The sequence below is a fragment of the Emydura macquarii genome, unplaced genomic scaffold (genome assembly GCF_026122565.2).
Source record: "Emydura macquarii macquarii isolate MOO-44397 ecotype Brisbane River unplaced genomic scaffold, CSIRO-AGI_Emac_v2 contig_719, whole genome shotgun sequence".
Taxonomy (NCBI): domain Eukaryota; kingdom Metazoa; phylum Chordata; order Testudines; family Chelidae; genus Emydura; species Emydura macquarii.
In genome coordinates this window covers 3,287,476-3,298,115 of record NW_027130856.1, presented here as the reverse complement: position 1 = coordinate 3,298,115, position 10,640 = coordinate 3,287,476, and the positions used below count along the sequence as shown (strand labels likewise).

Here is a 10,640-nt window from a genome sequence, read left to right as displayed (position 1 = left end):
AGGGCACATGGAGTAAGACTCCAATTAAAAGACTATAGGAACTAGCAGTTCTTCAAGATGTGTGTCCCTAGGGTGCTCCACCGTAGGTACGGCAGCGCCTCTGCATCTGGGATGGGAGATCTTCAACAGCAATACCCGTTGGACAGCACATGCACACCCCTCCCCTCTCGCGGTGTGCAGGACGTGTATATATAGCACTGTGCGGTCCGACCACCCTCAGTTCCTTCTGTGCCACAGAACTTATTTGTTGCGCTCAGAAGCGGGGGGAGGAATAGTGGAGCACTATGGGGGACACACATCTTGAAGAACCTCAGTTACTGCACAAGGTGAGTATCCTTCTCTTCTCTTCCCCATAGGTGCTCCACTGTAGGTGACTATGAATCAGTGCCCCTAACTGGAAGATTGGGGCTTTGGCGTGGCTTGTATATCCAAGGATAGGACTATATGTGCAAGGAGAGTGTCTGTAGAAGAATCGTGCATGATTGTGCAGTGTTGGGCGAAGGTATCTGATGGATGCCCATGTGGCAGCCTTACATGTATCTATAATGGGAATATTATTAAGGAATGCAATGGAAGTTGATATTGATCCCATGGAGTGTGCCCTGATTGAGGTAAGTGGTTGTCTATTATGAAGTTAGTAAGAGGCGTATGCACTGTGAGATCCAGTTAGAGAGGCATTTAGATATAGCGGCGCCTCTGGATCGTTCATGGATATGAAAAGTCATGGTGACTTTCAGAATGGCCTAGTTCTGTCGAAATATAATGATATTGCATGTCTCACATCTAAAGTGTGAAGGGTGAGGTCACATTGGTTACTGTGTGGTTTGGGAAAGAAGGAAGGGAGATGTATGGGTTGGTTGAGGTGAAAAGATGTCATAACTTTAGGTAGGAATTTTGGGTGTGAAAGAAACATCACCTTTTCCTTATGAAACACCATATACAGTGGGTATGCCATGAGGGCTCTGATTTCTCCCACCTGTCGAGTAGATGCAATGGCAACAAGAAAGGCTGTTTTCATTGGTAGCTGTAAAAGCGAGCAAGTTGCCATTAGTTCAAACGGGGGTCTAGTTAAACTGCATAGGACTAGGCTAGGAGTCCCAGGTGGGTGGGTTTTGAATGCCCTTGAGAAATTGCTTCATAAAAGGGTGCGTAAAGACTGGGTGGCCATCCATGGGATAATGAAACGCAGTAACTGCAGCCAAGTGTACTCTAATAGAACTGTTGGCTAATCCATCCTGTTTGAGTTGGAGGACGTAGTCCAATATAAGTGGTAACAGAGCATGTGCTCTGTTGACCTGTCGTGGAGCACACCAGTGTTGGAATCTATTCCACTTATGTGTGTAAATGCTTCCGGTAGTGTCGCATCTACTATTCAATAGTATCTGTTTTACTGCCTCTGAGCAGGATATTTCCAGACCCCGGAACCACAAAGCAACCACACCTTGAGATGGAGCATTTGAGAGCTGGGGTGATGAACATGTCCCGCATCTTGTGAGAGGAGCCACGATGTTGGGAGGAGATGCACAGGTCGGCATAACATCATGTGAAGAAGGTAAGTGTACCAAACTTGTCGTAGCATGTTGGGGCTATTAATATAATGTGAGCTCAGTCTTCCTGTATCTTGTGTAGGACTCAGAACAGGAGAGGAAAGAGGGAAGGTGTAAAGGATGAGAGGATTACTCACCTTATGCAGTAACTGAGGTTCTTCGAGATGTGTCCCCCTGTGGGTGCTCCACTTCAGGTGTCGGCGCATCCTCACATTGTCGATTGGAGATTTTCACCAGCAGTGCTCGTCCGGGTCGTGCATGCACCGTACCAGTCTCACGGCACTGTTGGTGCTCTTTTCAGCGTGTGCAACCTGACTCCCTTCAGTTCCTTCTCTGCCATGGAGTGCTAACGCTTGACTCCGAAATAGAGGGGAGGAGATTGGGTAGTGGAGCAAAGGGACACACATCTCGAAGATCCTCAATTACTGCACAAGATGAGGAACCCCCTCTTCTTTTTCGAGTAGTGTCTCTGTGGGTGCTCCTCTTCAGGTGACTCTCAAGTAGTACTCTAAGATGGCTGGAGGGACTTCAGAGTTGAGAGGTTGTATGGAGAAGAGTACTGAGAGACCAACCACTGCATCTGATCATGATGCTTGGTCAATGGCATAGTGTTTAGTGAAAGTGTGGGCTGAGGCCCAGGTAGCTGCTTTGCAAATTTCTATGATTGGTATGTTCTTTAGGAAGGCTGTGGACATAGACACAGCTCTGGTGGAATGTGTTTTAATCACTTATGGTAGTAGGATACGTGATTGTGAGTAGAATGTATGGCTGCAGCCTGAAATTCACTTTGAGAGTCTTTGTGTGGTGCGGCGAGGTGGGCCTGTTTGGCCCCGTGGATCTGCGCTCCCTACAGCTATGCTGGTGGTGTGGCAGGGGGGGGGCCCGGTCCCGCCCTCTACCCCAGGCCCCGACCCAATACCCTGCGAGGAGTAGCCTCAAACAGCTTAGTCCAGGGGCTACTACCTTCCCTGGGTCGCTCGTCTCTGAAGAGGGATGGGAAAGAAGTTTGGGTAGTAGATGTGGAGATGAAGGGAATGGTATATCCGGATCGGACAATTTCCAAGACCCATCTATCCATTGTGATGTTTTCCCAAGATTGGTAGAAAGGGCATAGTTGGTGGTAGAAGAGGATGGTTTTTGTCTGTGGTTCTGGACACTGAGGGACCTCAGCCAAAACCTCAGAACTGACGTTTGAGGGAGTAGACTGGGATGTTGATTGCTGCTAGTTGGATTGTCTGCATCGTTGAGGTCGTTGTCTACTGCGAGGTGGGTCGTATCTCCTGTGTTGTGAGTGATGTTGGTACCTGGAGTTGTAAGACTGGTATCTAAATGGTTTTCTTCTCATAACAGGTGTGTAAATGCCGAGAGTGTGAAACGTGGCCTGAGAATCCTTTATAGTGTGCATGATGTCATCTATCTTTTGGGCAAATAATTTCTTCTTATCAAATAGGAGATCCTCAATGGTGGTCTGCAGTTGTTTGGGCAGAGCTGCTGAGTGTAGCCACGAAGATCTACGCATGACCACCGCCCTTGCGACTGTTCTGGCCGTGGTGTCGGCCACATTGAAGGAGGCTTGCAGTGCTGTCCTCGTGACCAGCTGTCTCTCTTTTATGATAGATTGGAATCATTCCCTCTTATCTGGAATGTGTTCCATAAATTCAGATAATCTTGTGTAGTTGTTGTGATCATAATTGGCAAATAAAGCTACATAATTTGCCACTCTTTTGAACAGATCTTGGAATTACTTAAACTCATCAGTGGTGGGAGGCAGGGGGATTATGGCTTTGTCTGCAGAGCAGGATGAATTGTGTGGAGGTGATGTTGTTTCCCACTGTATCTCCTCCGTGACCTCTGGAGGCTCAGGTTCAGTTACTGTTGGGTGGGATTTAGGTGGTGACCTGATTCTATGCCTATTGGAGGTCAATGGTCTGCTGTAGGAAGTGGAATATGTGTACCATCCCAGTTACGGCATATGGTCAGAAGCAGGTGGGCCGAACCATGGGGGTCCAAACCATGAGTGTGATAGAGTTCTGGAGTGAGGATGACATTTAACTGCCTGCACTTTGAGAGAGGATTGTTGAGGGGAGAATGTAGTGTCTTTCCTGTCATATACCTTGTCACTAGAAAAAGATATGGGCTTGATGGGCTCGCCCTGAAAAAACTGCACAGTAGAGGTATCTGTGCCATATAGCAGAGATAGGGGGAAGGATGTTAAGAATTCCTCCTCCCGCTCGTGGTGCATGAGCTTCTCCATGTGTTTCTTCAGCGACAATGTTGTCAGTGCTGGTGCCGAGGTCAGGTCAATACCGGAGTTAGGTTCTGGCAAGGTTATTGGTGCCAGATCATGAGACTTGGCAGTTGTCGGTGCCATGATCATAGTCAGTACCAGAATTTCTGTTGGTGCCGACATTGTGATGGTTTTTGTCATTTTGCAGACCGTTAACTGACGGTGTTGTGTCAGAGTGGGGCTGCCTTGATTTACCCTTTTGCTCTGTGCTGGAGCGATAAGAGTCCTTTGGCATCATGCTAACCAATGTATCCAAGAAACCTGTAGCCTCTTTGGTACTCTGTAGTTTACCCACGCATATCGGGGGGGAGAGCATTTGTTTCTTGTTTGACATCAATATGTCAAAATCATAATTCATGTGAGATATGCCATGTCAGGTACTGTTAGAAAGGTTGTAATATGCTAAGTAAGATAATACTTACGTTCATGTGTTATATCTGTAATGGAAGTTATGGACATATTTGATGTACCTGTGTTTCAAACTATGCTGTATAAGACACACCACAGACAGAGAGGCGGCAGGACAATAGCCCGCTTAATGGCCCATCAAAACCTTTACAGATGCAAGGAGCCCCAGGAAGAAACTAAAGGCATACCTGAAGAGTTACCAGGATTGGCCCATGTGACTCCGGACTCCATTTTAGTTCTTGTAATATTCCACAAGACCGCATGGTCAGGGCCAGAGGGTATATAAGGCCAAGCCACAGAAATCATTTTGTCTTTGTTCCTGTTCAGTTACTGACATATATCTGCCGCTGGATCCTTGCAACTGAACCAAAGGACTAAGACCCATCCAGGTGTTGGATGTTTACCAGAGGAACTGTACAAGCTTGCAACTCCACAATTCTCCCAGAAACTTGATGTATATGGACTTTAAATCATTTTTATGTATCTGATTTCCTTTGACTCTTTAACATTTCTCTTATGGTTTATTTCTTGCTTTTACAATAAACCTTTAGTTTTAGTTACTAAAGGATTGGCTGGCAGCGTGGTATTTTAGATAAGATCCAAGTTTATATTGAACTGGTACTGTGGCTGACCCCTTGGGGTCAGAGAGAACCTCTTTAGTAAAGAGCATAGAGTTTAAATAACTGGTCTATTTACTGGACCTAGTGCTGATTTGGGAGCCAGAAGCTGAAATGCAGTAAAGGGGCCTGTGTGTATTTGTATACTGGCTTCTGTGGGGATTCAGAAGTGCAGTTTGTGGCTGGTTGGGAAGTCTGGCTTTAATGCCACCCACCAGTGCTGGGAGAATCTGCTCTCCATTTGCAGCCTGCTCTGACCTGGGCATTTTCAGGGGGTTATCCTGGGCATGGGACAGGTCACAGTGGTGATTTCCTCTTCTTGTCATGGTTGGTACCAGGTGGTGTTAATTGCCTTTTCCTGCTGGTCCTGTCCTGTGAAACAGGTTTTTCTTGACCAGGATCAAAGGCAGATCTAAGAGATCTCTGCATTAATATTAACTACAGATGCAGATCCTTGTCTCACCTGGCTCTAGATTTTAAGTGCTTAGAGTGGGGACAGTTTTGAGCGATATGTCCCTCTCCCAGGCATCTGATGCACTCTGCATGCACATCAGATGCTGGCATTGCATCCCTACAGGAGGTGCAGCATTTGAAGCTGGGTGAGCCCGACATGTCACACTGTCTCGGTAAGCGGAAAACTAACTAGCCTAAAGTGTAGGTAGTTTTTTCTTTTTTTTAACAGGTAAAATAGGGCAAATGAAGCTAAAACTGAGGGAAAACTGACTGTCTACAAAAAAACTAACTATAAAGATACATTATTGAGCTATGAAGAACTGCTGGAGGCGCTGTCTCAAACTGCAGCCAGTTGAGAAGGAACTGAGGGTGGTCAGGCCGCATGCCCTGAAAAGGGTGCCAATGGCGCCACAACACTGGTCCATGCACAACCCAGACGAGCACTGCTGATGAAAATATCCAATTGACGATGCAAGGATACGCCAACACCTGAAGTGGAGCATCCACAGGGACGCTACTCGAAGAAGAAGGGCGCATTCCAGGTTATGTGGAACACATTCCCTAGTGATCCGCGTCCTAGTCCCATGCTCGAGCAAAATTAAGGGCTGCGTGTGTTGCGTTGAGTGTCCTTCATTACTCGTATGGTCTGATGTTTGAAGAGTGGTAGAAAATGTTGGCAGGCATTGCAGCTTGCTCTCAGTTCTAGGAGGTTGATGTACAGGGTAGATTTGGTGGGTGTCCATCTGCCCTGTATCATATGTTCAAGTAGATGCGCTCCCCAGCTGATGAGGGGGGCATAGGTGGTTACGATCACTGTAGGTGAGGGTTGGAGAAAGGGAACCCTGACACAAATGTTGGGATGTGTCCACCACCATAATGAGTCTTTGACTTGGTTTGGATGGATAAAAGTTTTAGCATGTTGTGTTTGTGGGGAAGGTATACCATACAGAGCCAGCCCTGAAGACACCGCATGTGTAGACTTGCATGTCTGACCACAAACATGGCTGCAGTCATATGTCTTAGAAGCTGGAGATCTGTGCGGAGATCTGAGGACATACTCGTACAGTGGATATCAGATTTGTTATGGCTGAAAACGTGTGTGGCAGTAGGAGGGCTCTGACCTGTATGGCATTAAGTTGTGCACCAATGAATTCGAGTTGTTGAACTGGTTTTAGTGTGGATTTTTCTAGGTTGATAAGGAGACCTAATTTTGTGAGGAGAGTCATTATGATATGTAACTCTCAGAAGGAGTCAGTTTCAGATGGTGCTTTGAGAAGGCAGTCATCCAGATACGGAAAGATGATGATTCCCTCTTTTCTTAGAAAGGCAGAGACTACTGCAAGGACCTTGGAGAAGACCCATGATGCTGTGGGTAGTCCGAAAGGCAGTACACCTTGTATAGGTAGTGATCAATGCCCATGACGAATTGTTGGACACATCTGTGGGCAGGGTGTATGGCAATATGGAAGTATGTGTCTTGTAGGTCAAGGGCCAAGAACCAGTCCCATTGTTCCAGTTCTGGGATGATAGTGGAGAGGATGACCATCTTGAAATGTTGCAGTTCGACGAACTTGTTTAGATTGCCAAGGTCCAGGATGGGACGCCAAATGCCAGATTTCTTCTGAACCAGGAAATAGTGGGAGTAGAACCCTCGACTTCTATGTCATGGAGGAACCTGTTCTATGGCTCCCAGTTGCAGAAGAGGTCTCACTTCCCCCCATAGGATAGACTTATGAGAGGGGTCCCTGAAGAGGGATGGGTGGGGGCGGCATAGCTAGGAAGCGGATGGTGTATCTTTCCTTTCCTATCTCCAGGGCCCACTTGTCCGAGGGGATGAACATCCAAGATGGTAAAAATGGAGCTAGCTGGTTGCCAAATTGTTGATATGTGACAGCTGGTGGAGATGGGAGGTTCTCAGGGCCGCAATGAAACCTTCAAAATTGTTACTTGGTGGAAGGTATATTGGATGCCTGCACTATGGATGGCATTGTTGCAGCCGAGAGCGTGGGGGAAGCTGATATTTCCCTGATCTCTTCTTAAAGTGCTGGGGTGTACATCCCAAGAGATCTAAAAGAACCCCGGAGTCCTTTAAAGAGTGTAGGGAGTTGTCTGTACATTCGGAGAAGAGTTTTTGACCCTCGAACGGTAGGTCTTTGACCACAGTTTTTACCTCTTTGGAAATCCCGAGAGTTGTAGCCATGATGCTCACCTCATTACTATCGCAGTAGTAGGTGGCAATGTCCATTGAATCCAAGAAGGCTTATAGAGCCATATGGTGTATCAGGTGGACTTCTGCTATCAGAGGCAAGAATTGCTCTTTTTTTTTTTTTCCTCTGGTAGATCCTGACAAAGCTCCTCTAGTTTAGAATAGTTCACATAATTGCAAATTGCACTTAGCCATGACGGCTTCATAATTAGAAATTCTAAATTGGAGCGTGGCTTCCATTCTCATTCAGGATTGGCAGATTGGGATTGGCACTGGTGGCCCTTCTCCTGCACTGCATTCATCACCAGCGAATTTGGGGTAGGATGCAAAAATAGAAAATCAGCATTTTTGTTGATACATAGTATTTCCTGTCAGCACATTTGCAGATAGGCAGAATGGAAGCTGGGGTCTGCCATAATAGGTTCTCTGGTTCAAGCAATGGAGTTGATGGGTAGCATGATTTTGGCTGTAGAGGAGGTATGAATGATGTCTATCAGCATGTTGTTGCTCCTTGACTTCCTCTAATGGGATGTGTAATGCGTCTGCCACTCTGCAGAACAGTTCTTAAAAATGCCTGAAATCGTTGGCTGCTGTGGGAGATGGAAGCATGATGGCCTCGTCCAGCGATGATAAGGAGAAATATAGGGCGGGTGGGGCCTTTTCCTCCTGCTCCTCCTCCTGTTCCTCTTCCTCCATTGGTATCAGGAGAGATTGTATTTCTGGAGGTCGGGAGTCTGATGGAGATAGGAGGGATGCAGGTCTCTGAATTTGCTTATCTTGGGGGGGTTACCAAATTGTGCCCTGAACATGGCCCAGGCTTCCCAGTATGGCCAGTTAGGTGGAAAAGGGACATGTGGTTGCATCCACGGAGGCCTCTGCCAGGCCTGGGTTCCCTGAATAGTTGGGAGGGTAAGGATGGTAAGCTAGTTCCATTTGGCCTGATGTTGATGGGACAATAGATTCCTCATATTCTTTCTGCTCTTCTTCAGCATCACAAGGAAATAGGGGTGCCATTCCTGGAAGGGAGACTGAGGAGTGTCTTTATTTTGATGATGGTGACACTTGGGGTTGGTCCCATCTGAGGACTGGAGACTCTGGGGTGTCAGATACCGTTAAATCTATTGGGTATCTGAACTCCTGAAGGTAAGCAGATCATCATAGGTGCCACTGCAGTACATAGTGCCAAGGTGATGCCAGAGATTTCTTTGGTGCCATTGATTTTGTCGGTGCCGAAGGCTCTTTCGGTGCTGAGAGGTCTTTTGGTGCTGAGGTCTTAGATGTCAGTGCCAATGGCTTTGTCGGTGTCGATGGCTTCGTCGCTGCCAAGAAAAGCATCAGTGCCAAAGATGAAGTACAAGGCTCATCTCAGTCACCAGAGATGGAAGGTGGCACCTCTGGCTGTCGGTCTGCTCTGGTAGGGTCTTTAGACTTTTTCTTAAGACGGTACCTGAGCACTCGGTCTTGCAGCAGAGCTGTGCCCTCTATAAGAAGCTGTTGAGGCCACAGATCCAGTTGGGGACAGCATTCTTGTAGGCTGCACCTCAGAAGCTGAGGAGGGGGCAGCTCTTTTCTTACCTCCTGCCCAGTCAGAAGATGTTTTTCTCTTCATTGGGCATGGAGAGCGAGGGTCGGTAGATAACCTCACTGAACATGAGGATCTCTCCAGGGAGGAGTAGGAGCCCAGGTCTGACGCTGGATGAAGGGACTTCTCCATTAGAATTAGTTTTCATCTAATCTCCCTGTCCTTCCTGGCTCTCGGTTTTAAGCCCAGGCAGTGGGAACACTTTTTGGGAATGTGTTCCTCTTCAAGGGAGAGGACACACTGTGCATGGCCATCCATTATTGGGAAGGCGGTTCCACATGAGATGCACCTCTTAAACTCATGGGAGCCGGGCATAAGGGTGAGGGAGTAGCTTCCCAGTCAGGAAGGGAGGGAAGCAGGAGAACGAAAACCTACACTGTACTAAGAACTATAGAGTTATAAAGATAAATAGTATAAAATAATTGTTTTATAGACAGGAAGGAGAGAGAGAGTCAAAAAACTAACTATGAGAGAGTACCTATGGTCTAAGGCACTATCTAAAGTAATCGAGAAGGAAAAATAGGCTCTGCTAACAGGTTCGGTCCCAGACCGAAGGCAGTAGAGAAGGAACTGAGGGCCACTGGACTGCACAGTGTTATGTATATGTCACATGCACAGCACGAGAGGGGGTAGGTGCGCATGTGCACTCCAACGAGCACTGCTGTTGAATAGCTCCAATCCCAGATACGGAGACGCTGTCACACCTACAGTGGAATATCCATAGTGACATCACTTGAAGAAGAATTTTAGGAACAGCCAAACCTGGGGGAGGAAGCTCAAAGAAAGATTTACATTTGTGTTGTTTCAACTAAAAGCAACAGCCAATCCCCAGGAGGGGATAAATTTTGAACTGCATATACTGTTCAGAATAGGAAGGGCACACTACTTGTTCACAAGCTGACATTACATCACTCAATGAGGAAGATTTTTTTTTATAGTGAATCATTTCAGATTGTGAGCATAACCTGATTTAGTTTAAAATAAAATTCACCAGATTTTGTACTGAAACCTAAGTACTTTTCTTATTCTGTTCACTCTTACCCAGCTGCCTGAACTCCTGATTGGGAAGATACTTCAGCATTCTCATCAGGTTGTTTTCTCTCCAGTTTTGATAAAAATCTCTTTCTGGACTCAGGTATTATTTTTTCTTTCTGTAAAATTTTACACAGTAAGATTAAAATAATAGGAAATGTTCTGCAGCAAAAAACAGTATCAGGTCCTGTGTATAGGACCTATAAAGGCATGCAGCCATACAGCAACACAGGAGCAAAACTAACAAAGTGGATCTTAAGTGGGAGGTTGAAAGGGGAATTTGAGGGTCTTTTTTTCTTCTACTACTACTTGACAAGCATAGGAGGGGAGGCTATGACAGATACAGAGGCAACAGTGGTACTGATGCAAAGAATGGAAGAGATACTGAAGATAATCGAATGTGGAATTTGAAGGATGTACATTATTTTGGAGACGCTACCTGAAAGGTATTTCATTTGTGTGAAGTGCTGCCTGATAGATCTAATGGAAGAGAAGATCCAACGTTTGG

At 46.4% G+C, this 10,640-nt stretch overlaps 1 long non-coding RNA gene across 2 annotated transcripts; it reads left to right on the top strand.

Annotated features, from left to right (window-relative positions):
- The first annotated feature begins 457 nt into the window (after positions 1 to 457).
- LOC137149284 (uncharacterized) lies at positions 458 to 10,251 on the top strand. 2 transcript variants are annotated; one of them, XR_010918718.1, is made up of 3 exons: positions 458 to 502; positions 1,405 to 1,552; positions 10,146 to 10,251. It is a non-coding gene; the product is annotated as an uncharacterized lncRNA (long non-coding RNA). The 2 variants fall into 2 exon arrangements; XR_010918719.1 differs by lacking the exon at positions 458 to 502 and adding an exon at positions 522 to 611.
- Positions 10,252 to 10,640: the final 389 nt, after the last annotated feature.